The 27184-nt window shown below is 37.8% G+C and overlaps 2 long non-coding RNA genes across 6 annotated transcripts in view; both read left to right on the forward strand.

The window, feature by feature from the left end:
* The window catches only part of LOC127971724 (uncharacterized), a 69418-nt gene extending 57841 nt beyond the window's left edge, over positions 1-11577 (forward strand). For 2 of the 5 annotated variants that reach the window (XR_008156900.1, XR_008156898.1), the window contains one exon: positions 8266-11577. This is a non-coding gene — a long non-coding RNA (uncharacterized LOC127971724). The remainder of the gene's footprint in view (positions 1-8265) is intronic. The other 3 variants (XR_008156901.1, XR_008156897.1, XR_008156902.1) reach the window with 2 other exon arrangements.
* Positions 11578-20318: 8741 nt separating this feature from the next.
* LOC127971884 (uncharacterized) overlaps positions 20319-27184 on the forward strand; it is a 40633-nt gene continuing 33767 nt past the window's right edge. The window contains exon 1 of the long non-coding RNA XR_008156944.1: positions 20319-20382. This is a non-coding gene — a long non-coding RNA (uncharacterized LOC127971884). The remainder of the gene's footprint in view (positions 20383-27184) is intronic.

Genomic DNA, 27184 nt, shown 5'->3' on the forward strand with positions numbered 1-27184 from the left:
AAGTAGCAAGCCACTGATATTCAAACTGAGAATTAATGTGCAAAAAACATATTATTTTGTGTTGATTAGAAGGCAAGAGTGTATGATGAGTTATCAAAATCCAATACTATTTCTGCCTATAATTGGATAGATGAAAGAAGCAATTAGTTGAGCTCCAGTCAAGAATGTGGATAGAATATATATATCTAATATGCATTGATATCTTTTTCTTTACACTCATTGAAATGTAATTATATTTATATATATGTACTTCACTCTCTTTTGAACTTGTATTTATTGTTGTTTATTTGTATGCGAATGTCAATGTTGTACTGTTGGACTTATGATAAAGCAGCTAAGGATGAACAAGACCACTTTCCCTAGAAGCACATCACTTAAGTAAATTTACACACATACATGAAGGTTTGAAATTAAGCAAACTACATTGTAAATGACAATATGATGATAAACTCTTTATTTAAGAGAGGTCAAGTGATTTAATCGTATCTCACAGATATTATCAGCCTGCATAGGCTCTTTACCAACTGTATTCTATAAAAATATTAATTTGGAGGGAGTTTATTATCATTTGACCGGTCCATTGTGGAATATATAAAATATGCTGTGAGATTAAACATTAAAATTGTTTATTAACCAGTATATTCCAGTCTAGGTTTTGGTGGTTTATTCAGAGAGGGTACTTCATACTCTGCAAGTTCTGCATTCTCTTTATTAAAAGTATACGCACAAAGCCTAAAATATTTTTATAGGCTAAAACTTGCTGAATATGTTTTACAAAAAATAAGGGAAAAAAAGACATTTGTCTAAGATATTGTATAAAATAGTGTCATTACAGACAAGATAATTTGATATGAAGTTACAAATTCAAAGTTGAAATTAAACACATTACAGTTACCCATATACACTATATCAAACGATATGTTTAATGCAAACTTGTAGAGACTCAAATGCCTCCATCCTGTCCTCTCCACTTGCTGTACTCCAAGCTGAGAGAGACAGCTAAACTTAGTTAAGTGGATACATTTACTGAGGGAAGTGCACTTTGATGTGGGTCAATGGGCAAATGAACAGTGTCAAATGATATCATGGCAGGGATGCAAGGTGTGATAGCTTTAAAGACGATTCAGTGAGGACAGTGACCTGTAATTTTATTGCGATATCAACCTTTGCCTCACTCTGCAGTCTATTTCAGTGTCAAATGGCTCGTTTCTGTAGTTTGCACACACAAACTTCAGTTGCTATTGACATAGCTTTGAGATGAAAGCAAACCTGACTCAAGCTCTATTGATTGTTTTGCTGTTTTATATATTTCATGCATTTTCATACAGGGCTACATTCTGCCGAAAAGTCCTCATCTTTTATAAGTATTGATTAATTATTGGATTGCCCTGCTCGCACAGGTCATGCATATAAATTCTTGAAGTCCAAACTTTTGTACATGGAAAAACTTGTTGCTTTAGCTAGCATTGTTACCTCTCCATCCCAACTTGAATGTGTCCAGTGCTTTGTGTTTTGACTACAAAAGAATGCTAAATCTTCCATACATGTTTATGAACTTCTCGGCCATTGTGGTGACTCCTCTATTTATTTAATACAATTGTACTGCGAACAGAAGACAAAAATAAACAGACTGACTAAACATACTAGTCGTCGTCTTTTTGCGAGTGAAAACTCTGTGTACAGACACAAAAGGGGAACGGTTTCACCGCCGGAAAGTAAATTCTTTTGAAGTGGAACTAATCATCTGAGGGATGGTTCTCGTTGTCCTAACAACGCAGCTGAATTGGAATGAGCCTCCCTTTTTGTTGTATATATGTTTTCTTTCTTTCATTCAAAACTGATGATGATAGTAGTTTCACGCCCTGTCCACCCACATTGTCGGCCAAAACTTTTATTTTTTTGGTAGATAAGTCCTTATTAGAGACGCGTAGCCTACACATGGCGGGTGACTCTCCGGCTGTGACGTCAGCCGCACTTTTGCGTCTACAAAGCTTTATGCCTCTTAATATTAATAAAACAATCTCCCACGTCAGAACTGATTGGAGGTCAAAGGACTGATAAAACTTAGGCTAATTAAAAAATTATACTATCACAAGATAGAGAACTTTTTGTTAGCCTATATATTGCTCTCTATATCATTCACACAGTGAGAGTAATCGCCATCATCAACATTAACGTAAACACATGACGTTTATATTTCTGCGTTCATATATCCCACAGCTCATACAGGCTCCATTGATTAACCCTCGACGGTGCCCTGAGATGAAGTAGCTAACTCTGGCCTCAGTGACCTTTCAGTCAAGAATCCCATCTCTTAATTACCATTACTAAATCTTTCTCTCTTTCACCACCTTTTGCCTCGCAACGTTATAAACGTTTGAGCTTTTATGGAATTCCGAAGAACCGAAACATTTTATTGTCACCACGGGGTTCAGGGTTCAGACAGCGGTCACATGCTGGAAAAAAAATAAACCAGTTGTGGTCGGTACCAAAGAAAAAACACTGAAGTTTTATTCAATCTCTCTCTAATTATTACTAATTAAACAGCACTTCGTCCTTAAATTAAACGCACTTGAGTTCTTTCAATTTAATCGGTTTATAATAGCATACGGCCCGTCGTGTAGGTAGCCTATGTACCTGAAGGGTGTGCTGGTGACCTGTTGTAAATACGTTTTATTTACTGATTAAGCCAAAGAATTGTTTAGTTGATATAATATAATATATAGTCTAATTAATATAGGCCTATTGTATGAGGTAAAGTCTGGTTTTCTGTAAAAGGGTGTTTTCTTTGGTAGGCTTAGTATCTGGGTAGGTGCATATAAAATCAAACTTTATTTGGAAGAAAACGAAACCTATTAACATTACCTTTGGGTTAAAATTTATATAAATTTACATTGAAAGCAGATCATTTATTTTCAATAAAATATAAGATTTCTTACGTTTTTCACCGTTTTGTCTTCATAATAGTTTGATTTAGGATACTCTAGCCTATCTTTTGCCGTCTTGCGAGAACATTATACATTTTTTTCCAAATCTCAGTTAATATGAGCCAAATTAATCTACATAATGAATAGGAAATAGTAAGCAAATTAATTGTAAAATAGTTTTAGAATGTACTATGCCAAGTTCTTGAATGGATTTGCTTGTAAAAACAACCCCTTGAATAGAATAGTTCGATTTACAGAAAGAAAGAAAAAAAAATGTTGCTCTCATTTTGTTATTCTGAATGATTTATTGTATTGTTACCAGGGTACCAGTGCTTTCTGAACGTCTCTTGGCGGGTATTCCAGGTGAGTGATGTTGCTGTTGAGAGGTGGCACTAGAAACCCTTAAAGTACAACAGATGATGTCACACTGGGGAGGATCCAGACTAAAGTGCGTGAAGCAGAACAGGCTCTATCCTGTTGAGACTAAACGCTGCGTAGAAAGAGACAGCCATGAAAAGACGCTGAGAAAAAAAAAGTAGTAAACAAACGGAGCATAGCTTTTGCTTTTCAGTAAGATGTTCTCCACTGAGACTTCAGCGCCGGTGGCAACAGCATACACGGACAACAGTTGCAGCATATTAAACAACTTCTGCAGTTCACATACAAATGTTCTGGACTTTGAAAGTTGATCTGGAATCGGTACACATATACTCACACGCTCATTAAATTGGTTTATGTGGCAAAATCACAGATCAACCGGAAGCTCTCAGATCAAAACCTTACACCGTTACTTAAACGTTAGAAACAATTATTTAAAACAAGGCTCTCGGTAATCGCGTGATGTTTGCCTGGATAGGATAAAATCCCTTGGCGTGAAAGTATTTTTGTCATCTTTGCACGCCATGCGGTAACTGGTTGTCATTGTCGCTGCGGCAGACGGAGAGCTGGGAGAGAACACTCGGCCTGTGCCAGTTGGCTCGAGCTCTTGAAAACAAGAGGCAGACGCTGCACGATTCTAATCTTAATCGTTCCAGACATGAAGGTCATTTCGGCTGGACTCTCATGGCGCTCACACTGTTGTTTCTTCCGTTAAGTAAAACGTCGATTCTACAACCTTAATACATCAACTGCGCTCATGTGAACAATAACAGATAAAACTGCAAGCAGAAATTATCGGGATCCAAGTGCAATAATCCCTTTAGCCCTTAATCGTTCATTGTCTAAATGAATAAAACTGTTATATGTACTATATTTAGCCTGCATTTGCATTACATAAAAATGTAATTTTTTCACTGTTATGTCGCCACCTTCTGTCCAAGCGCGACGAAATCTAGTCTTTTTTGTTGTTGTTGTTGTTTTTTGTATTTTTGACGCCTTATTGGGTTGCTGAAATCTGATTGGCTGATGGAGGCTATTTAAAAATATGCAAATGATCGTTCATGGTTATTTTAAAGCTGATTGAAACAATGTGAATTGTAATGGCTATTAAAAAACCCTGAGTTATTTCAATATTTTAGTGCCACCAACTGAGCCATCTAAATGTATGATGTTTTCCTCATGGTGGCGCTCTACATAGTCTAGGCTATATATAGCCAATTTAATCAAACTTATGCATTACACCCATAGTTTATAGTCTTTTTAGTAAAATTACCTCAGCATAACTCGGCTGCATAAATTGGCTGTTCACTGGTGCAGATTTGGTTAAAACTTTCAAGGTGAAAATAAATGTGGGTTTTAGGGATCTGGAGTGCATGAGGCAAGGAAATTATAATTATAATTATGATGAATAAATTATTTGCTCTATATTTCACATTTCTCCAATTTAAGATTTTGTACTTTTTGTACTTTTTTTTTTAATCGGGAACTAGCTCCTTGGATCCCTAAATATGCCTCCAGCACATGTGTACGGAAATTGATATTGATGCAACATTTGTGTGTGTCAATATTGTGTGTTACCTGACAGCATAAAGCAAGCCATCATTATTAATATGGGGGATTCAAAATGAGCAAAGTAAGTTCAATTTCTGTTGGAGTGGGGTGAGATGTTGTGCAAGAGGATTGGCGAGCTGTGTCCCAAGTACACTGCCTCACTCAAGGGCATGGATGCGGTCCAGAGACAGAATAGAATTCCTTCCCGCTTGTGCAAGTCTGGGCTCAGCACACTCATATATTGTATTCAGGTTAAGTAACTGCAAGGATTTAGATGCATACGCTTACTTGGCTATTTATTCTTCATGAGCCTTGTTTCAATGGGCCTTGAGCACTTAGCGTGTCACACTCAAGATGGCGTTAGACTGAACCTGCACAGCTTTAATTACTCTACGTACAGTAAATATAAAAGGAGTTTATGATCGCCACAATGCAGTTCACATTTGCCTTTATCAGATATGACACACAAAATGAGCAGTCTTGATAATACCCAGGGCCTATTACCAGCAGCTCTTGCTCAGCACATTCTGACATTTATTTGAGTGTTAGACTAATAATGGCTAATGAGCTCCCAGTAACATGCACTCAAGACACCCATTAATGGAATTGTTGCTTAAGTGGAGGAAATATACATACTCTGATGATTAATCTCTCCCTCTCGCTCTTGCTCTTGCTCTCTCTCTTGCACAAAAAAAGCCCATATAAAACTATAGTGTATGCTCTGTAGGTATTACTGTATACTGTAATTCAGGACAGCTTACCTACATATGGAAACAAAGGAAAAACTGTACTGTCAAGTGTCACCTTTCCAGCTATTTCTCTAATTAAAAAGTGGGGGGAAAGAGAGTGGCTGCTGCTTCTTATGATCAATGCACATTATTTAGTTCAGTCAGTTTTTATTGTTCTTGTTGAATGGCTTAGTAAACTGCACTGCTCAGTCTCAAACATGACAGTCTTAAAATATATATTTGAAATGTTTTTGATGCTGTAGCTTTCTGAAAACACTTTTGGCTGTCTGGAAGTCTCCTAGCAACAGCAAACAAAGGCAAGGCACATTTCAAGTTTCCCGCGGTGCGGCCAGTCCAGCGCTGTCTTTGATCTTGACTGGGAAAATAGCTGAGTGGGCACTACTGGCATTTTCCTTTCATTTCTCCCCCTCCTTCTATCGCCCTCCCTGTTCCCAAAGCCCTCGAAATACCCCAATTTTCATCTGCCCCGAAAAGCTAGCACCCCTTTTAATCGCTCATGTCCAAGCGTTTCATTGAATCAGCACATTGTTTTTTGGTCAGGTTTGACAATATGCTTTAAAAAGTGTTAGCTTGAGTGAAATGCACAAAGAAATGATTTTATTGCTTTGGATACACAGGATGGTATATTTTACCCTACAACTAAACATGGTGTTATTGGGGTTACTTGCAAGCGTACCGTCTCCTTTTATCCTGTTTTTCTACCTCATTTCTCTGTCTTAGTCAGTTTGATTTGCGCAAATCTCCTCATTTTGCTTTTTTCCTTATCCTTCTCTGACACATTAAGCTTTGTATTTTTTGATAGAGCTAGGACTGCTTATCTCCTAAGAAACTTGGGACGCCCGCAGCTCGCTAGACAAATAATAGAGCTGCGGTGGATTTTCAGGGTCATGGGGCACCCACAGAGCTGTCTTATTTAGAATTTTACATAAAGTGAAATGTGTATTGAAAACATTTTTGAAGTTAATGCTCACAGAGAAATAATGCTTTGCTGGTATGTCCTGTGGTGTGAAAAAAAGTGTGTTTCGACAACATAAGTAAACAAAAGCAGGGATATCATGAACAATATCTGTGGGCTATGGAATATTATAACATCCCACAGAGTTAAGTTTACAAGGAAAATAAAAATAAGTGAATCACGATATATGGGACGAAGATGAAAAAATCAAACCAAACTCTTCATTGTTTTGGCATAATTTGCTGTAACTGATGTTCCAATTTATGACAGACACAGCCATTTAGGTTGCTTTAATGTCGCTCTTGGTCTTTGTGGTCAGTGCGATGCCTGAATCTGTTACTGTTTATTGTCTGAAAATGTTATTTTTCTTTTTAGGTCTTTGTTTTTGACAAAGCCATACGGACTTGATAAACCCTTTGCATTCGAGCGAGTCACATTTCTCATTCTCTCAGTGAATGGTGCTGTTTTTTATTTTCTTAAGTCGTTTGAGGTGACGTGCTTTGGGGTTGTGCGAGGCCATCCTGAGTCCTATCCTTTTTCATAAACAAATTTGCGAGAGGTCATTTGCAATGTTTTATGTACGTGACTAATGTACATGACATTTTAGGAAAGAGAAAACAATTATGATACAGAAGGCATGGGGGTGGGAAGGCTTTCATCAGTTCCCTAATTGGGGTTCAAAGTGGGATTAAATATGACCATTTTTGTCCCTATGCCACACATTTTATTTATATAACTGTGAAGTCTGTTCAGGGACCCAACTATTTTAACCATGAAGTGTGTCATTTGCCAGGGGAAGCAAACGTGAGACAGAATTCCCACCCCCAATCCGTCTGTAAGCATCTTGTTTCCAAGAGGCAAGGTGGGAACATTTTGTATTGTCAACCAGCAGTTGAGTCCTATTGGAAGTATGACCCAATACTCCAGGGCCGTCGTCCATGCCGAAAAGCGCAAGTAGGCTAATCGGTTGCACCACCTCCTTGACATGGGTTTTCAATGGCCTCGTTTTCTTATCATTTCAAATTTCTGCCTGTAATTCTTAAAAGCTAAATAAGCCTGATTATCCTCAGTGATTAAGACATCCTCTGTCAGAACAGCATGCTGTGCTGTAGCATCCCAGAGCGGTTCTATTCTGCTAAAGCAGAGGTTTGATTTTGGGTGGTTAATGATTTTAGCTGTGGATGTTTAAAAAAAATGCAATATATGCCTGTTAACAGCTAAAAACTCTTAATGATCTCCTCAGGCTTACAATCTCCTCATAAACTACCATTCAACTTCTCCTTGGTCTATACAACTATTTCCAAAAGGAAAAGCATCTTCAGAAAAAAAAGAAAAAAAAATTTCTAACAACAACACTGGGACCTCCAAGTGTGGTCAGGTCTTGTTTATGTAGTGAAACCCCATCATCCTCACTCACGAATGCTTTGAAGAGCTTGTGAGGTCAGGTTTTAAATTATGGTGTGTTCCCACACAGCGTCCTCACTCTCCACTAGTGCAAATCCATTTGCCACACAATGCATTTCAAATCAAAGCCGCATCACCATAAGACGCCTTAGGAGACATTAAGCCATACTATGTTACTTTCATGTACGATAGGATGGCTCCTGTATGCTTTGAAGTGCCTCTCTTTTTAATGCCTTATTAATAATACCACACAGGCTACCTCTGACTCTTTGGATGCTGTTTTCTCTCACTCTCTTCTCAGTCTTTAATGCAGGTCTTCAGGGCTGTGTTTATGGCCTGGTGATTAGAGGGCATATAGACTACTAGGTGAGGGGGCAAAAAGGGGCTCAAGAACGCAGGTGACATGTCTTGCTCGCATGCTCTCATTTTTTAAATCAGTTTTTTCCCAATGTTGTAGCAGCATCAGAGGGAACGGTATGATTTAACACCCTGTTCAGAATATGTGCTTATATGAACTGTGTGTGCGTAAACATAGATGTAAGCATATACAGATTTAAATTGCATGAGGTGATATATTTGCATGCATTTTTATTAAGTTTTTTTTTTTACTTTACATGACTATTTTGCCTCCAAATGTTTTTTTTTTTTCATATGTGTCTCAATGTATATGTATCTTTTGTATTTATTTGTGAAAGGATATTTTTCTTTCTATTTAAACATATGAAATTACATTGCTTTACAGATAAAATCTCATCTTTTGCTAATGCTTAACTTAATCCAAACCTATATGAGTGTCTTTCTTTTTTTGAGCACAAAAAATATATATTTTGAAGAATGTTAGTATTGACTTTTATAGTATGGAAAAAAGCCATTGACTTTAATAGTCTGGAAAACAAATACTATGGAAGTCGATGGCTACCGATGGAATACTTAAAGTCCATTGACATCTTTAATACCTCTGTAAATTAAGTATAACATAAAATTGCAGAGCTGCAGCACTAGTTGCAGTAGATATTAATCGCTTTCCCCTTCTTGATCCGCCAGCTCTTCCGTGTCAGTCTGCCATGAGGCAGGCGTTCCAGTTTGGCTGCTGCAAGCTGGGCTCTCTGAACCGCGGGGTCAGCGCACCTCCAGCGCTACTCCAGCTTGTGCTTCATCCTCTACCACTTAGGGGGCACCTGGCAACCCTCCCTACCATGGCAGGCCAGATCAATGGTAAGATCCATTCGAGCAGAATGACCGGAGGTCGGCATCAAAGGCCCCCTGCTTGTCTCGCTGCCACCTGGAGCTCAGCGAGGGTCATGGGCCGCCTGAGCCACCACTGCCTCCTCTTCCCTTCAGCAGGCTGTGTATGCTGACTAGGACCCAGGCAGGGTATGAGCTGGGTCTGCCTTGGCCCTGGCGCCCACATGGGGAGAGAGCCAGAGGTCAAGCCCATCAGAGCACTTTGCTTCATCTGATGAGAGGATCTGGTCTGGTTTTAATGAGGCAACACTGATTCCACAGCCCTTTACGCATGTGAGCAGGCCTAATGTGGTGATTGTATTAGATGTAATGCTGTGATTTTCCTTCCAGTCACTGGATGCAGAGGAAGCATCTCAGTTGTTTATATGTATATTTTAATACCAAAAGTGAAAACTTGTGTCAAATGCATGTTCTCGTAATTGGTGTAAAATGCAGTAATTCCTCAAATAATGAGGATAATAATAATGTATAGTTCACTCGAAAATTTAAATTCTGTCATTATTATTATTATTTCTATTATGAGCTTCTTTCCTTTGCTGAACACAAAAGGATATTTTTTTTAAGTCAATGGCATCCAAAAACAATTGAAACGTTTTTTTTTTTTCAGCCGAAGAATGTTTTACAGTTTTGGAACGTGATGGGAGAATTGTCCTGTTTTTGGGTGAACTATCCCTTTATTTCAGATGACTATAATTCTGTGAGTTTTTAAAAATGATTAATTTCAGCAGACAGTAGATAGCCAATTATTGTGGAACATATATTTATTCATACAACGTTTCCCATATGAACACTGTGGCTCCCTTCAGCAAAATGATGGTCATATGGTGAAAGAACAGGCAATTATTTTCATGCAGCTGTCAATACTCTGAACAGGCTAATACAGTCTAATTAAATGTCATTTCTTGGGCCACTAATGAAAATGAACAACTCAGAGGGGTTTTTAATATCGCTGTGAAGCGCTTCAACTGCCGGAGCCCTGCAGTCGACGACTTGATCCTTCTATGTCCCTTACTTGTGTGATGAGGGATGAAAGGGGACGCAATGAGAGACAGAGAGAAAGAGAGAAAAAAAGGCAAGTTTGGCAAGAAGAGGAGTGAAGGGGGAGACAGATGGCGTGAAGTCTGCATCTCTTTGGCGTTAGGCTCATGGCGCTAAAATCCTCCCTCTCACACATTCCAACAAATCCAACCAGGAGGCTCAGGAGTATGTTCCACTGCTCTCGAAATGAAGCATCTGACCAGGATAGAGCCACGCGCGCACACACACTTTCTCACTGTCTCTCTCCCTCTTTCACACACACGCACACATACATTCACACACTGTCAGTCACCCGTAACCTATCCAGAAGTTTACATTTTTATTAGTATGTCACCCGTTCCGGAGTTTATTGGCTTGTTAAAATAGGATGCTTTGGGAGTTGGGGAAGAGAGAACATGGGGCCGTGACTGGAAATATTGCAGTGGAGAAAAGGAGACCAAGTGCCATTCAAGTGTAAAATCTCATTGAGTAAACATGGGGCCAAGGCATGGAAACAAAGTGCGTACAATCCTTTTGCAGCAGAAGTAATGAGCTTTGCAGTTAGTCACGCTAGCCACCACATTAGCCTGTGCTCCTGATAAATTTCCTGCCAGTCAGGCCTGCCAGTTTGGACCGAAGTTGTACGTCTTTTTAAATTGCACTTCTGAAATAAAAGTATATAAAGTGGATCTGCTTGGCGTATACAGTAAAATCTATGCGTCCCGTGTGATCTCTCAGTCAACCAAGCTTCTGTTATGTGCCTCAGTGTGGGTTTTATGAAGCAGCGAAGCTTTATTTTAACCCATTGCTATATTTTATTTGTCATTTAGCTGAAATGTACCGCTAATAGCTGTTGACATATAAAACGACCATGTGTTCCTCCTGTCAGCCAGATGCAAAAGGCACAGATGGGCTTCTTTTTTTTTTTTTTTTCAAATGGAGCTCTTGATAGCAGACAATTAATGTGCCTTTGATTGAGCTCTACAGTACTCTCCCATTGATTCTGGAAAATGTATTCATTGAAGGCATATGATCAGCCACGGATGAATCTTGTCAGATGTGCCAAATCACAAATGAAACGCTTTAGTGCCTCTCCCTCCAACCTCCAGGGCTAAGAGCTCTTGCATGACACGCACTCACACATACGCGCACACCACTCTCTTCCTCTCTCGCTGCTTCTCTATCTCTCTCGCTCACGCTCTAGATGGATGGCTGAGTTCTGCCTTCTGTTTGCGCTGCCATACTAATGAATGAGTCAGCTGGGAATATGTAATACTGTGAAAAGGTCACCAGAGGCATGTGTATCACATTACTGTTAATGATAATAAAAAGAACAATCTGTGCAAATCCATCTTTGAAGTCATTTTTTATTCATTCCTACTGTGAGTGATTTTATCTGTCATTACTCTTCCCCTTTCTGCTGTGGATATGGAGGGAAAATGTACTGTAAAATGATCACAGGATTTATCTCTCATTGAATCGGTTTCACTGATCCACAGCTACCGGTCAAGCGTTGTAATGAGTACCTTCATCATCACCTTCAAAGCAACATTATGCAAAAAATAAATATGTATATAAAAAAAAATAATAAATCATTTACTCACCCTCATGTTATTCCAAACATTTGATGTGTGTATGAGAAGAAAGCAAGTCGTAACAACATCAGTTTCACAGCATCATGTTTAATTTGAAGATCCAAATCATTAATTCAGACCAGGAGATCTCTTTCATGACTACATCTTCAAGTAGGTCCAGATGTATTGGCTGTGCATCCTCTTTGAACAGGCTGTTATACATGTGTAATAAATGTGTAATAATAAAAGAAAGCTTATAATAAAGCTTATGATCAAAATTGTGCAGCTAAAAACCCACCACACACTCATTATTATTTCATCTCTCATAATGGAGGAAGATATATATATGGTTAGCAGTGGTAAGCTTTCTTAAGCTATTACAGTTTATGGTGGTCAGGGTATTGCTTTACCGATTTCCCTTACATTATAGATGGTAGCAGAACTGTAATTGTGTTAAATTACTCGACTGGAGGCGGCTTTTGATCTCCAGCTAGATGTGGAGTGCTACATTGCATATAAGTCATACATTAAGCAGTTGGTCAGTGATTGAAAGGTAATTGTAGTGCTACACATCATATTCTGTACTCACACGGCGAAGACCGGGACGATAAAAGGGTTTGCATCTGCATATGTTATTTGAGCTCTCTCTCTCTCTTTAACCCTTCTGTTTTTCACTCACACTCCTCCTGCATCACTCTCATTCACTTTCTCTCTCTCTCTCTCTCTCTCTCCGTCTCTCAATCTGGCCCCTTCCCCCTTCCATCTTTTTTCATCTCTCGCCATCTCTCTCTCCCCCACTGTCCCTCTCTATGAAACATACACCCACACACACATATAAAGATGACTGTCTCTTTACTCTTTCAGGTTATGGCAGGGGTTTTTTTTCCTGCCACTGTGACCTCATCCCGGGAAATTGAGCACTTTCTGATTGAAAATAGTGCCTGTAATTAAGAGCATTCACTATTTGTTACCACTTGGCATTACATTAGTATGCAAAGCTGGCAGCCGCCTAATCTGGGGAAAAACGTTTGTTTCCTTAATTGCCCTCTTAGGACAAATGTGTGGGAGGGGAAATGAAACACTAACGTGCCATAGGAGGAATGAGGCCTGGTGTGAGTAGAGGATGTGGCTCCCTGACATAGAGGTTAAACCTTTAAACCTAACTAATGGGGCCAGGGACAACACACATATACATATATAAAAATACAAGGGAAGCTGGATACTTTTTACAGTTTTCTTTCAAACAAGCATTGGAACTTAACAAAAAAATTAAGCTCGTTACCTTATTCATGACTGTAAGTTTGGGTCAGAGTTTTCTATGATGATATCTATGATGATATCTATATGATCTCTTTTGGTCACATTTGAGTAATAAAAATAACAGTAACCTGACCCCCAAAAATTCTCTCTTTGTTTACTGACCCTCATGTTGTTCTATATCAGTATGATTTGTGTAACACAAAAGGAGAAATTTTGAAGAATTGTACTGATAAAATAGTACACAAAAAGTTAGTTATTTTTGTTATTAAAGGTTCCCCTTTGGAGGGGACTGTTCTTAACCCCAAGTTGGTGAGTGGAATGGGTCAGGTGGATTTGTGAATGGCTGTCAGCTTTGTTTTTTACAAATCATATGTTTCGTGATAGAAAACGTCTAACTCAAAAGAATATGTGGGAATATAAGGGAATATTTTCAGTCAGCAGTCACGCCTTTTTTTTTTAATTGGGAAAAGGACCATGAGCCAGGGATGCACCATAAGCCAAAGCCTTGTGGGCTATGAATCTAGCAATTTTTTTTTTTTTTATCAATTTGTAAATAAAATACAAAATTATGTGTGCATATATATATATATATATATATATATATATATATATATATATATATATATATATATATATATATATATATATATATAATCAAAGTACAAAAATATGTGTAGTCATTTATTGGCTTCAGATGATTAATACATTTAAAACAATAGTTTTTTTCATGATATCAAAGTTGTTGTTGTTTTTTCTTTTTCTTTTGGAACAATATACGAGTAAATGATGACAGAATGATGAAAACCAGAAATCTGACAACCAGAGAAAAAAAAATACACATAATGTTGCAAAATCTGTACTGAAGAGTGTGCAGGTAAATTGATAATACAACAAATTACTTTTGTTTGTTTGTAGCTCACAGCGGGCAGTTTACTTTCCGGCTCGCTTATTTATTTACATCTTTCATGAGATCTCTTGGGTATATCCTCAGTTCTGAATCAACTTTTTGATGAATTCTTAATATTTTCACTCTGACAATAACACTTTTTGTGAAAATGAGTCCTACATGACAAATCTTATCCAAAACATCCAGAAAACAGCAGAGACTTCAAACACTGACAATGATAACAGAAACATCTGGGAAGAGGAACAGCATGTGAGAACAACACTGTTCTACAGCAAAGGGAAACTGTAATCTATATCCATGCTCAGAGGTAAGTTAATTACATAAATAGATTATGTTTATATCAGAAGTGTGCTAGAACCTTTTAAATTGTATAAAGTCAAGGTCTGTATGAAACTAACATTGAGAACATCCTGTAACAAACATCTTAAAGCAGCGCATTTGTTGACAAATTTGAAAATATGTATTTATGGACCTAGGATGCAGGCTCTAGTAAACATACGCCACAATGTAATGCTTGGTCTACAGCTCAGACAGCTTACAGACTTTTACCAAAAAAAGTGAAAGTTATGGCTAAGAGAGAGTCCATGCAAATTATGAGCAGAAACAACAAGCAGGCTGTATCAGTTCACATGGGCTTTTTTTATTAATCTTTTATTAATAAAAATATGAATCTCATCCCTCTGGATCTCAAACATGTACAGAACACATACTTCCAGTAAACATCAAACAGATTTTTCAGGAAAGTTGCACATATTTCGAGTGTTTGTGTCCAGTCCATGAATGAGAATGATGATTCAGGGACACAAACACTGGTCAATACTGCAATAACCTACTTTCAATAATTTCAGTGGGTTGTGATAGACATGTTCCTGAATTAAGTCATTAAAGGACAATCTTTTTGTGCCCAATTCAAATGCTCCCGAATTGATGCAGGCCCACAACTACACATACAAAACAGACATTTGGCAACACAGAACGTGTAAATCCTCCAGAGAGGCAGGCTACTAATTAGCGGACCTTCTTGGACTTCACTCGAGTGTTTATAGCGGACCCTGACAGATCCGTGCACGTCCCCTTAAAGTTGTGTTCTGTAGCCTGTCTGGTTCAGGAACAACACCTGCGGACTGGATTCTCATTCATTTACTTAGTTAACAGTTCTAAACAGTTCCTTAACCATATCAAACGAGAATGAATTACAAAAGCAGTGTAGAATTGTTCATAGCTATATGTAAAACTTCATTATTTCATATTATTTCGTTCGTTTGTCGACTGACAGGAATGAACTCTCAAACAGGTGTTAAGTGCATGCAATGTCCAGCTATGCCCTATATATACACTGCAATGAACTTGAACAATTATTTGTATTTATTGATAAAACGTATTCGATTTCTCATGAAAAAATAAATAAAAATTCGAACAGACACACCTTTGGCGCATAATATTTGTGTTTTTAAACATCATCCTTAAAACTTTTTTTTTTTTTTAACCAGACCTCTGAAAAAAACTTTAAATCCTCGTCATAAAACTTTGTCGTATTTCGTTTAAATGTGTCTCAAATAACTTTAGTATGCGAATGGATTCTTGTGGTTGTGCTTTTGCGCAAGACAAACATAGTCATCGAAATTAGGCTATTCCTCAAATGGTGACTGATTTCAAACTAACACAGTGAAGTAACACAGTAAGACATAATTTGACAAACCAATGAAGATGCATTTACCAGACGAGATTTGGCATCATACGCGGATTCGGATGCTGGAGCCCGAGGGAAATTTAAATAAACAACGTGAAAGTTTTGTGCTGTTCAATTCGTACAGCAAATATTTGTCAGTTGTCGGTGTGCTATCAGCGTAAACAACTTTACTTTGCTTTTCAGTAGCTTAGTAACAATGCAACTGGGGTAAATACAACTGAAATAAATATTTTATGAAATAATCTTGAATGATACGCAGAAAGGGATGTTGTGGATGTAGAAAAGATCAATAAAGTAAAACATTTGCTTAATAAAGCTGCTAATACCCTGCAAGCTGCAGACTGTCACAAACAAATAATCAAGCAACAGCCTTTTTCGTCTGTTTCAGTGTTGTCTGAGTAATGAATGGGAGTGACGTCCTTAAATTTGGTGTTAGAAGTTAAGCTCGAGTGGCCAGGGAGAAGACTTGAATTAAGTCTTGTGTGTATATTGAGGGTCCACTGTTCTGCTCACAAAGGCGAGATAATCCAAGAAGCCTAATTTACACAATGCATAGGGCTATGTTGACATGGTGTAAAGGAGGGCCTTGCCTTTTATCTTTCCGAATTTGAGCATCTTATTAAATCGAAACGGTCAATTATACGTTGACAGAAGACTTTTTTGGTTTGCTTTTAAGCAGTGTCATTGACTGGGTCCTCTGACCTGATCAGCATCACTTTTCACTGTGTGCCAACTGCGATTGGAAAAGTAAATCGTGTCAAAAAATGGTTTAGTGTCGGGGAAAATTGAAGGATATTAAATAAAATAACCATATATATGTAATGCTGTAACTTCCTACGTGATCTGGGACTAATACAATCTAGAACTTTTCACAAACGATTTGTAACTATATAATTTAACTGTCATCACTAGTATATCTTTAAACTCTAATAAATAGTATTAAGAACATTTTGAAGCATTTTCATTTATAAAATCACTGTAGGTATAGGTTAGCAAGTTCTCATGGTGTCATGAAATGACATTAGCCTTGTCCGACTGAAATTGTATTTTATATTAAAGCCTAAAACTAATAATTTAAAATCTTATTTATGTATGTTACCCTTTATTTTACTGGCTTTTCTTTCCAGGAGCCATATAACATTAACAAAACTAAACTTTATTATATAACTGTCACCATGGACCATAGTTTACCATGTATTTGCCTTGTCACAGTTTCAAAAGCAATTCGAGCAGTTATGCAGACCAACTGTATAACAGACCAACAAAACTATACGTTTTTAGAAACTGATAATCAGTTTCATAAGAAACAATCCAGATACACTCACAAAGCCATATTAATTGAAATAGAACTAAATATTTAAAGAGAAATGCGAATTGTATTATAGATATTAATAGGCCATTGGCATAAATTGTACAGGCGATTGTATTCATTTACTTTCCAAACCTTAATTGCATCAAACATAACAATAAAAAAGAAATAAATCTTATATTGATTAAAAACAAACAACTAAAAGCATTCCGGTTTGTTTTATAAAGACATTAATTTAAACATTTTCATAACTATTGATACAATATATTAAACAAAAGTAAATATATAATACAAATACATGTAAAACTTTTTTTAAACAATTTGATGTAAACAAAAAAACAAAAAACAAAAAACAAAATCCAAATCTCGTAACGTTCTCTATCCCTATGCATAGGCTACTATATCATAATTTACATTGTTTTCTTTCATCTTTCATTACCATGTCATATAAAAAGTTCCCCCCAAGTTTAGTTAGCTCATTACTGTGTTTCTGTCATCAATATTTAGATGCCCAAATGAAATGTCGTCAGTCTGCACTAATGCAGGTGTCCAGGAGAGTGGTTAGACACGCGCAGGTTGCACAGGTGAGCGGTGGGTGAGCTGCGCTGTGGGAGAGCGCAAGACACGCTTCTTGTTGATACAATAACAAAAGATGACATGGTTATTTTCCACATGCCTTTCATATTGAGACGCATATTTTAACTAAATCAACAACTCGCTGTACTCACATTTCACAATACAGAAAACGTTTCTATAACGCTACAATGACAATAATAAATAAATAAATACAGAAATAAATAAATAAATGAAAATAGAAGAAAGGATAAGAAATATATTTAATATATATTTATTGACATCAGACCCACCTCCCCCCATAAAATAAAAAAGAAAATAGAACGAATAATGATATAATCTATAGTCACTTAGAAAAAAAATTGGTCAATGATTCAGTAGTTGGCACATCTGGATGGAAGGCTAATAGAAACAATAACAGTGTCATTTAATTCAAACCAGCTACGGTAGAGCAACAAAGCAAATATAGGCAACATATATGTGAGCTTAAGCCAAAACCACTATTTTATATATATTGTATAAAATAAAATAAAAAGAAATTAATAAATAAATTAAATTTGAAACAAAACAATACAGTATAAAATCTTCTTATGAAGCTGAGCAGGGAAATAAGATGTCACAAAGGGAGTTCATTAGCAGTCAGAGGAATGGGGTTCTTCACAAGGCAGAGGGGTTAGGTGGAGCAGAATGCTGAAACCTGCTCTCTGGGGGCCTTTACATCAAAGCGGGTGAAATCACACTCCCAGAGAACTTTTAAGCGCTACATTGACAACGGAACTCTTAAAGCCCGAATGTCATTTTTGTCAACCCAAACCGAGAATGGAAAACTGTGACTTTAAACCACCTGAGCGCAGTATGGAAGATCATGCGCGATACCCTGTCGCTTTTACGCATACTCGACGAACAGTAGGTGACACGCCACATCAGTGTCACCTGGTGAAGACTCCCATTTGGATAACGTAGCCAGGTAGATCAAGCGTCAGTCCTGCATCCGCGCACTTGAAATGTGTATACAGTGAGGATAAAGAGATTAAGGAAGGCAAAGCTGAGCATCTTGGTTAAGCGATAGCTCAAAAATGCCCTTTTAACAGTAGGACATCTCGGTGCGCTTAGTAAAAAATGGGAGCATTTGATCTTTTAAAACTGTGAATCTCCAATCCAAAGTTAAAGGTCTTCACGAGTTAATGATCCAAGCAGTATTAAAGTTTTGGAAATAGCTTACAGTTCCCCTGAGTAAAGTTCAACAGGTTCTATCAAATACTCTCAGTAACTTTTCCATGGCGCAATCTGATAGCCTACCCAAAATACTTCTCCTCCTTCACATTTGGATCCTGTTGAGCGATGCGATCTCAGTGCTGTCACTCTCAAGATCAAACTCTGTGATTGCTTTTTTTTTTTTACACTACTGACATTTTTGTTTCAAGGAAGAGGAAACAAACATGTTGGCGGAGAAAAAAGTAGAGAACAGATAAAATACAGTTGCTTTAAAGATCGAAAAGAATCAAAGAATCATAAAAAAAAACACAATACATTTTACATCAAGGTTAAATTAAAATGTAAATGATGTTGTCAACAATTTTATGTATTTTGTAAATGATATAAGAGCTAACACCTAAAGCATACAAACTCCTGGGGAGGGAGTGAACTGTGGCATCACCAATTAGAAATGAACTACACAGAGGGTGAGATGACTGTCATGAGCACCACCCTCCTGAAGTGACAGTGGATGTTAAGACTGTGTGAAAATATAATGGATTTAGGAAAGAAAAAAGCAATTAATTTAAGGTTCTTATGTTTATTATTTGATGTGCAATCATGTTAATTAATAGATGTTAAACTACAGAACCGGTATCTGAATCGGTGGGCTATTATGTTGAATTTTATATAGCCTAAACAAACTATTCATGTGAATAAATCAATAAATCAATAAATATTTTTTAAAAATGAATAGAAGTATCATGGCTACAATGAGGGTAACTTTACAGGAACTTTTACAGGACCCACAAAATATGATTGCATAGGCCACATTTGCGAGAAAAAATATAACAAACACACAGTGGCTTCTATGAAAAACAGGAACACCAAGTAAACACACACACACACACACACACACACACACAATGTAAGTGATGATTTTCTATGTTATTCTATTATGTATTGGTATCTGTTATCCTTCTGTATTTTTTTTATATTTTAAAACACAAATTGTATTTTAAGTTATGTAAGTTGTTATAAAAGTTGATTGTAAGCTATTCTCCCATGTTTTATGTGGTTTTATTTATTATTTTTTCAATTTCATTTGCAAAAATATTTTTGCTTAAAGTATTTAGAATGACATTCTGGCTGTGGGATGGCGATGGAGGTGCCAAAATAATTATTCTGAAGGCAGGATATATATATATTTTTTTAATTAAATTAGTTTTAACCTAACATTTAAAGCACCCATATCCTATTAGTGTAGCAGACCACACTACTCGACATTATTTTCCACAAATTTTAGAGATATGTTTAACATTCTGGAACTACTTTAGTTATTATTATAAGTAAATGTTGAGACACCCAGCACAAAAAAAATCACTGATTTACAAAACGTTATTTTATTGCGTTCTAAAATGTACTTTCGTTTCACATGCAGTCATCTATTTTTATATTTTTAACTATTATTGTTGTCTTCTAATCAAATAAAAAATAAGATGAACTTTGATCACTCTGCTGACGCTGAAATATGCTTCTATTAATTAATTTTTAAAAACAGTTTGGTTCATTTCCTGTTGTTGGTGTGAGGTAATGCAGGCACGCTTTGTTGTTCACATCTCCTTTCCTGTCTTTCTCAAACAGTCAAGGTAAGTTACCGGAAATGTCTCTTAAAGTATTTCATTCTTCCTTGTGTGCTTGTAACGAGTGGGTTTACTTGGTTATAATGTGGCTTTTGCTCTTATTAGGAGAGTACGCGCCTCATCTGTAAATATCTGTAAATTAGCGGCTGTGTTGTTCTCAAAAAGACTGTTAACATTTTGGCCAAAGAGAGAGAAATTTCAATTCCAACTGGTGTATAAACCAACAGATGGGCGTGGAGACGTGCACTTGGAGATGTGACAAGTGATATTTGAATTCGTTACTGACATGATGAATTGAAAAAAAAAAAGAGATCTCAATAAACTTGTCACTCAGTCTTACACAGGTCCAGTCAGATTCGAGCTGTTTTCCATAATTGTAAGGCCATATTTCTGATCCACACAGGCTCTGTGGTATTTGGCTTTGCACTCTAGTCACTCAGGGTCTCAAACCTGCAGGAAACATGGGCTGCCATAGCAACAGAAAGATGGCCTCTGAAGGCTTAACATTATTCCGCCCTAATAGAAAAATAACAGCGCCAAATCCCGTCCTTAGTGAGGAAGCTTATTTGGTAGAGGCAGGCTCCCACCTGTGAGCCATAGTTGCCACACCACTGTGCAAAGACCAAAGGGAAAAAGCCCTTTTTAAAATGCTGTGGTCGGGGTGGGGTGTGTGCCTGGTTTCTAACCAAGCCACAATCTTTGCAGCTGCAAACAACATTGCTTCAAAATCCCTTAGCTGGCCTGTAAACAAATACAAGATGCCATTTTCAGTGACAGCGACAACCTTGTTAACAACTACTGGTTGTTTTATTTAATTTACCTTGACTGGATTATGTTGGAGAATCCAGCCGTTGCACACAGTAACATAGAACCAAGTGATGTAAAATCCTCATGTTTCTATGAATCAGTCTTTTAAAAAAGTATTATTGTTGTGTTAAGAGTGATACTGGCATGCCGTTATATTTTGTGTCTGTTAATTAAACCTATTTCTGAAGCTCATATACCGAAACAAGTAGAATACGTGTTGTGCTGTCATTGAAACACTTTGCTATTTGTCCTTGTGCTGATCCTGTGCATTTTAAAATTTGAATGTTTAGCAAAGGTGCAACTGCAGTGGAAAACAATATTGTTTTCCCAGAACATTCATAGCATTTCCTTTTGTTGTTGTTTTCTGAAGCCTCTTTGATTTTTCGGGCTGTGATCATCAAGCTCGGCTCTTATTGTGGCTTGATGGTTTGGAATATGCTATGACAGTCATAATGGGCAGCATCAAGGATTTCTTTGGACCACGCACTTCATTCTTGGTGTAATTAAATCTGTACAGTGTACACAGTTGACCAACAAGAGGGCAGCCTCCCCTGCTGATCACCGAAGGGAATCCTACTGAATCTCTCCCAAAGCCTCCTGTTTCAGAGCCTTAAACTGGGCACCTTTCCACATCAAAGCACTCCTGAGCGCTTGCTTCTCAAGGACTCACGTGTTTGGGAAAGAATGGCCTCTACATAGAAACGAACACCGCTGGTCTAATTTGCCTTGCATGGCCCTCCCCATCCCCCTAGTGTATGTGCAGCCTGGGCCTGATCTGACACAGCCGTGGCTATCTGACGAGATCACATGGAGAGTTGCGGGAACTTAAAGGCGAGGAGTTACTCTGCATCCTACCAGGAGCCTCAAAAGGACTGTATTAAAATGCGCTCGATATGCCGGTAAGGGCTTTCAAAGTGCTGCGCACCCTCTAGCCCCGGCAAACTCAAAGGGCATCTGTGAACCCATGGTAAGGGGAATAAGACCCCTATTAATTTAATGAATCCAGGGTATTAGTATGCCTAACCAGCCTCCCATATTTCATCTTTAGTCAAGTTCAGTCCAGCAGTCTAGTAACTTGGGAGTGACAAAGACAGATGGATGTTAGATGAATTTTAAGCTACAAGCACAACGATTTTGCTTGAGAATCTCAGGTGACTGCATTTGTCTGGCAATGCTGATTAAAATGAAACATAATTAGGACTTTTAAAAAAGCAAAAATGGAGTTTGTGGCAAAGCACTTACAATGGAAGCGATTGGGCCAATTTTTGAAGCATTTAAAAGCACAAATGGAAAGCTTATAGTTCTATAAAAGCACTTAAAATTATAGTTCAGTTAAAACTTGTTTATTATTTTAGCTGTAAAACTATTCAAATCATACTTTTTAAAAGTTGTTTTATGGTTTTATTTTGTTGTGGGAATAAAGTTGTAAAATAGGATATAATTTAGTGTTTTAGTGTATAAGTGTTTTTAAATTATCATGCATATTGTTGATGTCTGTTAAAGCAATGCATATTTTCATGTTTACAAATTAGCCCATATTTACTTTAGTTGTACTGTGAGTGCATAACTTGTAACAATTTTTATTTTTTATTTTCGTAGACTGAGCTTAACTTAACCAAATCTTTCCTTCAGGAAAACCAGAGAAGCACATCTCGTGCCATTGTGAAAGTTTGCCTCAACATTTGACCACACTCAAACCTGCTAATAAATCATTAAAGGATAATGTTTAAGAAATTGGGCCATCAAATTTGCCAAAAGATGATAGACGGGAAGCATATATTTGCATAATTTCACACCCGCTTGGCTGTAAGCTGGGAACATGCTGGTCGTAGTGATAGAACTGTGAATCTTAACCATGTCTCACTGCAACTGGGCTGTGTTAGCTCTGCATCAGACTTGTTTGTGCCAAACAGAGGGAAGCATGATGCGGCGGCTCCTCCCTGAACATCCCGCACCTGAGAGTGGTGGCTGATTTTGTTGTGTTTGTGGTGGCCACATGCAAGATATTAGGCAGATAGTGGAGTTTCGGACCAGGAAGAGGCAGCTGCTGGACCTAATTAAAAGCACAGTAACAGAAACTTTCGTAGCCGCACATCAAAGGTCTCAGACGACGTCCGTCTGCAAGCTCATCTCTGGGGTGTGAGGACCCGATGTGACCGAGAGCAGTTGCATGCTGGGCCACAAGCCTGACCCCTGGTCCAGCAGCTCGGTCGGGGCCAGGCTTACCTGTGCCGTGCTGGCGAAAGGTGATGCGCTTCATCTGTGTTTGTGCGGCGACTCCGGCCTGGAGTGCAGAGAGACAGAGAGCAGAGGTGAGAGGTCAGCAGGAGAGGGCAAACTTAAGAGAATCACACATGGGGCACATTTACCAAACACTGTCTAGAGGTAACATGCATTTTCAACTGATATCGCTCCTTAGGAGCACATGAAATGTTCACAGTGCCTTTGTACTTGCCCCCCTGACCTCAGTTAAAAGAAAGAAAAAACTGCTGCTTTGATTGACTGCTTGCTTATTTGCCATGATAGTTAATTATCCAGTTCAGTCATTACCAAGACAGAGGGGTTTTAAAATTTCAAAGCCAAAGTATTGTTCACTTGATCTGGAAAATGCACTGAGAGAACATTTTAACACCACTGTAGCTGGAGCGACTCTACATTTTCCTTTTTCTTTTGAAATTAATTAAAGCAGACAGTGAAAGAAGGATGTTCAAAACTAAACAATTAAAATCTCTCCCTCACACCTTTTAATGTATCCATCCTTCACCGGAACTTCATGTGTGCCTGTCAGGGCAACCATAAACCTGTTATGCATTTATCCATCACTTCAGCCTTATTCTGTAGTGATGTTATCTGAATCAAAGGTGCCGTAAGTCAGCGTTCACTCATAGTGATGTAAATAGTTTGACATTGTCTGCAGCACTGCCTACTTCTGCTTTTGTTGTCAGACATCAAGTGTGGTTTTCCCAAGATTCTTTGTCATTCTGATTTCTATTCAGACTCTTTGGTTTTCCATCATGTAGAGTTGCTTTCATTCAGCTAATAATGTAATTTGTTACAGCCGTACAGTTTGTAAAAAATGTGAGAAAGTCCTGGATAATGACCAAAACAGCTGTCCCGACCTCTACATTATTATTATTCAGTTAAAATTTGTTTATTATTTTAGCTGTAAAGCTATTCAAATAATATATTTTTTTAATGGTTTTATTTTGTTGTGGCAATAAAGTTGTAAAATAGGATATAATTTAAAATGGAAAATGTTACTAGGTGTTTTTAAATAGCATCATGCATATTGTTGATGTCTGTTAAAGCAGTGCACATTTTCATGTTTACACATTGGCACTATTCACACAATTTTTATTTTTCATAGACTGAGCTTAACTTAACCAAACCCAATTTTTTTTCTTAAATAGACACTTTACAATCATTGTGTGCTTTTAAGTTTTCTGACATAGAAAGGGTTGGTAGGTCGGATTTTGGGAGAAGGCATGTGGTTGAAGAAGATCAACACTGCCTGGTACTTAAAGTACCTGCTCATGTCAGGGCAACTGTGCATCACCCACTGACCTCTAGGAACATGAACGTTTTCTTCTTCTCTTGTCCTTTTGACCAAAAGCTGTAGAAAATAGATAGAATGATCTATGCATATTATTTGGAAAGAAGAGCAGCCCATGGCATAGTAGTTTTTGCCTGTTGAGTGGGAATATAAATAACATGTCAGCTGGTCTTCATTTTATAATGGTATATGCCACCCTTGCCGTCCAGGCCGCGTCTTGTAGAATAGTGTAAGGGCATTTTTGTGGTGGTTGTTCAGCTTTGTGGCACCCTGCTTGGCAGCAGGTTGTGTGGAAGCCTGCTTCAGGCTCCTTCAGCAAGCAGTCATGTGGTTCAATCTCGTTATAGCGATTCTCCACCAGTCTCTGCTTGAGCAGGCCTCCCCGAAGTGTGTCATCAGCAGATGTCTTTATAGAGCAGACTAGTGGCGAATGGAAAGGAGAGGCTTCTTTGGCAATTTTGGTTTGGCAGTGCCTTGTCCCCCTCAGTCTATCGATCCCAGCATTCATTTCAATTTGGTTTTTTGGTCTCCGCTGAAGTCAGAAATACTGCTTGCCTCAGCAGGGCAGACAGAAGAATGTAGTCCAAGACCGAGATTTACTTCGCCTTGTATTTCGCAATCCCGCACCTCTCATGTGGATTAAAAATTAATAATTCATCAGGGTCCTTAACTCCATGCAAAAGGGCTGCTTTAGACTCTGAGGATGGCATCTAAGTCATGATGTCTAAATTTAGCTTTTAGTGCAATTAATTAACCCCACATTAGGAAATTATCATTGATTAAAAACAGCAGTGATTTAATGTTTAACCTCAATAGAACAGGAACATGAGCCGACCCACATTAGAGGGAAGCTCCACGGCCTTTATTTCACTTCTGGCTAGAATAATATATGTAAGTGGTTAGTTTGGCTCGTCTACACCACAAAATGTCTTTGAAAATGATATTTTGCACGATGTGACAAAAGGGACTGTGTAATTTACAATCATTTGTTGTTCAAAGCAGCCAACGGGTAAAATGGTTTGGCAAGTAGATGCGCTCTATGTATTTTTGCATATTTAGTTTTTTTTTTCCTGAACTGAACTGAATTTCTTTTCCCGTGCATAATTTTCATTTTAGGGGGCAACTCTCAGACATTATTGGAACAATTTGTGTGTGTTTTCTATCCATCGGTTATACTCTTCTCTGTTTCAGTGGGAAATAATGATTGGCATATTCACAGATTATTTTTTACAGCATAAATTAGAGTTGTCTAAACGTAGGTGAGATGCAGTTAGTAATATCAATGAAGAACAAAAGTCAAACTAGCCATTGCTTTTTTTCCTTAATGCATGGAGCACAGTTTCTTGCCGTTTTCCTATCTGTTCATTGTGTCTCATTTTACTATATATAAATTGTAAAATCTTCATCAAAATAAAATAAAATTGTTAAATCAATAAAATCATAATACAGAAAAATCACATAAGAAATAAAGATATAAATGCACTGAAGGGGAGGCTGTCTTTCAACGTCACGGCTCTTATTTTGAATCTTAATAGTGGAAATAAACTTTTTAAAAGCACAGTTTTTTTGCATGTTATTTTGAAGTAGGTAATATCGGCCATCTAGATAATCTGCAAGTCACAGTGCTTGTTACGTAAAGTCCTGTTTCAAAGTTTATTATACAACGAACAGACACAAATATTCCAATTCAACTTCTTTTTAAACAAATATCAAAAGTCTCCCGTATAAATAATGAAATAAAAGTGAGATAGAAGTGACCTAAAACAGCATGCCTCTTTATGCTCAAGAGACCCACAGTACAGACATTTTTTTGTTGTGGAAAATATTAAAATAAACATAAAATATAAAAATGCAAAAGCTAAAAAGAATATGGCATTAACAGGAACATCACTAAACTCTCCGCTGTGAATACTGTATTTAGGCCGCCACATTCACAATGAGGGAAAGTGATAATAACCCAAAACAACCTTTTTATTCTGGAGGTGCTTTCACACCTCTACCGAAAACACCTTGATGTGGCACTTTGCATTGTGCTTCACACTACACGGTAATGGCGGCTTCCCCCGGCATTGTGTGTAATGAAGCCATCGCTCGTGACTTTGCGGAGTGAGCAGAGGTCATAGCTGACTCTTCTTTGTTGTTGGGCATGGGTGGGTAGGGGCCGTATCTATTTGATATCAGTAGTACGGGCTCCCAATGCTCATTCAATGTTAATCTTGCATTACCCTGCCGAGCCACTGTAAGGTAGTGCTAACCCTTCCCCCCTCATCAGCCATGTTTGTTTTTGCTGGCACTTCATTATCAAAAGGCTAACTGCTTTACAGCGCCTCCTGCTGCTCCCCCCGGAGGAAACTTGGGCACATTTGGAATTCAGCCCTCAGATTAAAAGGTAATCAGAATGGCCGGTCTCAGCATGTCGAAAAATGTGATCATTCTGTATTTTGTTAT

This window comes from Carassius gibelio, chromosome B14 (genome assembly GCF_023724105.1).
Source record: "Carassius gibelio isolate Cgi1373 ecotype wild population from Czech Republic chromosome B14, carGib1.2-hapl.c, whole genome shotgun sequence".
Lineage (NCBI taxonomy): Eukaryota > Metazoa > Chordata > Actinopteri > Cypriniformes > Cyprinidae > Carassius > Carassius gibelio.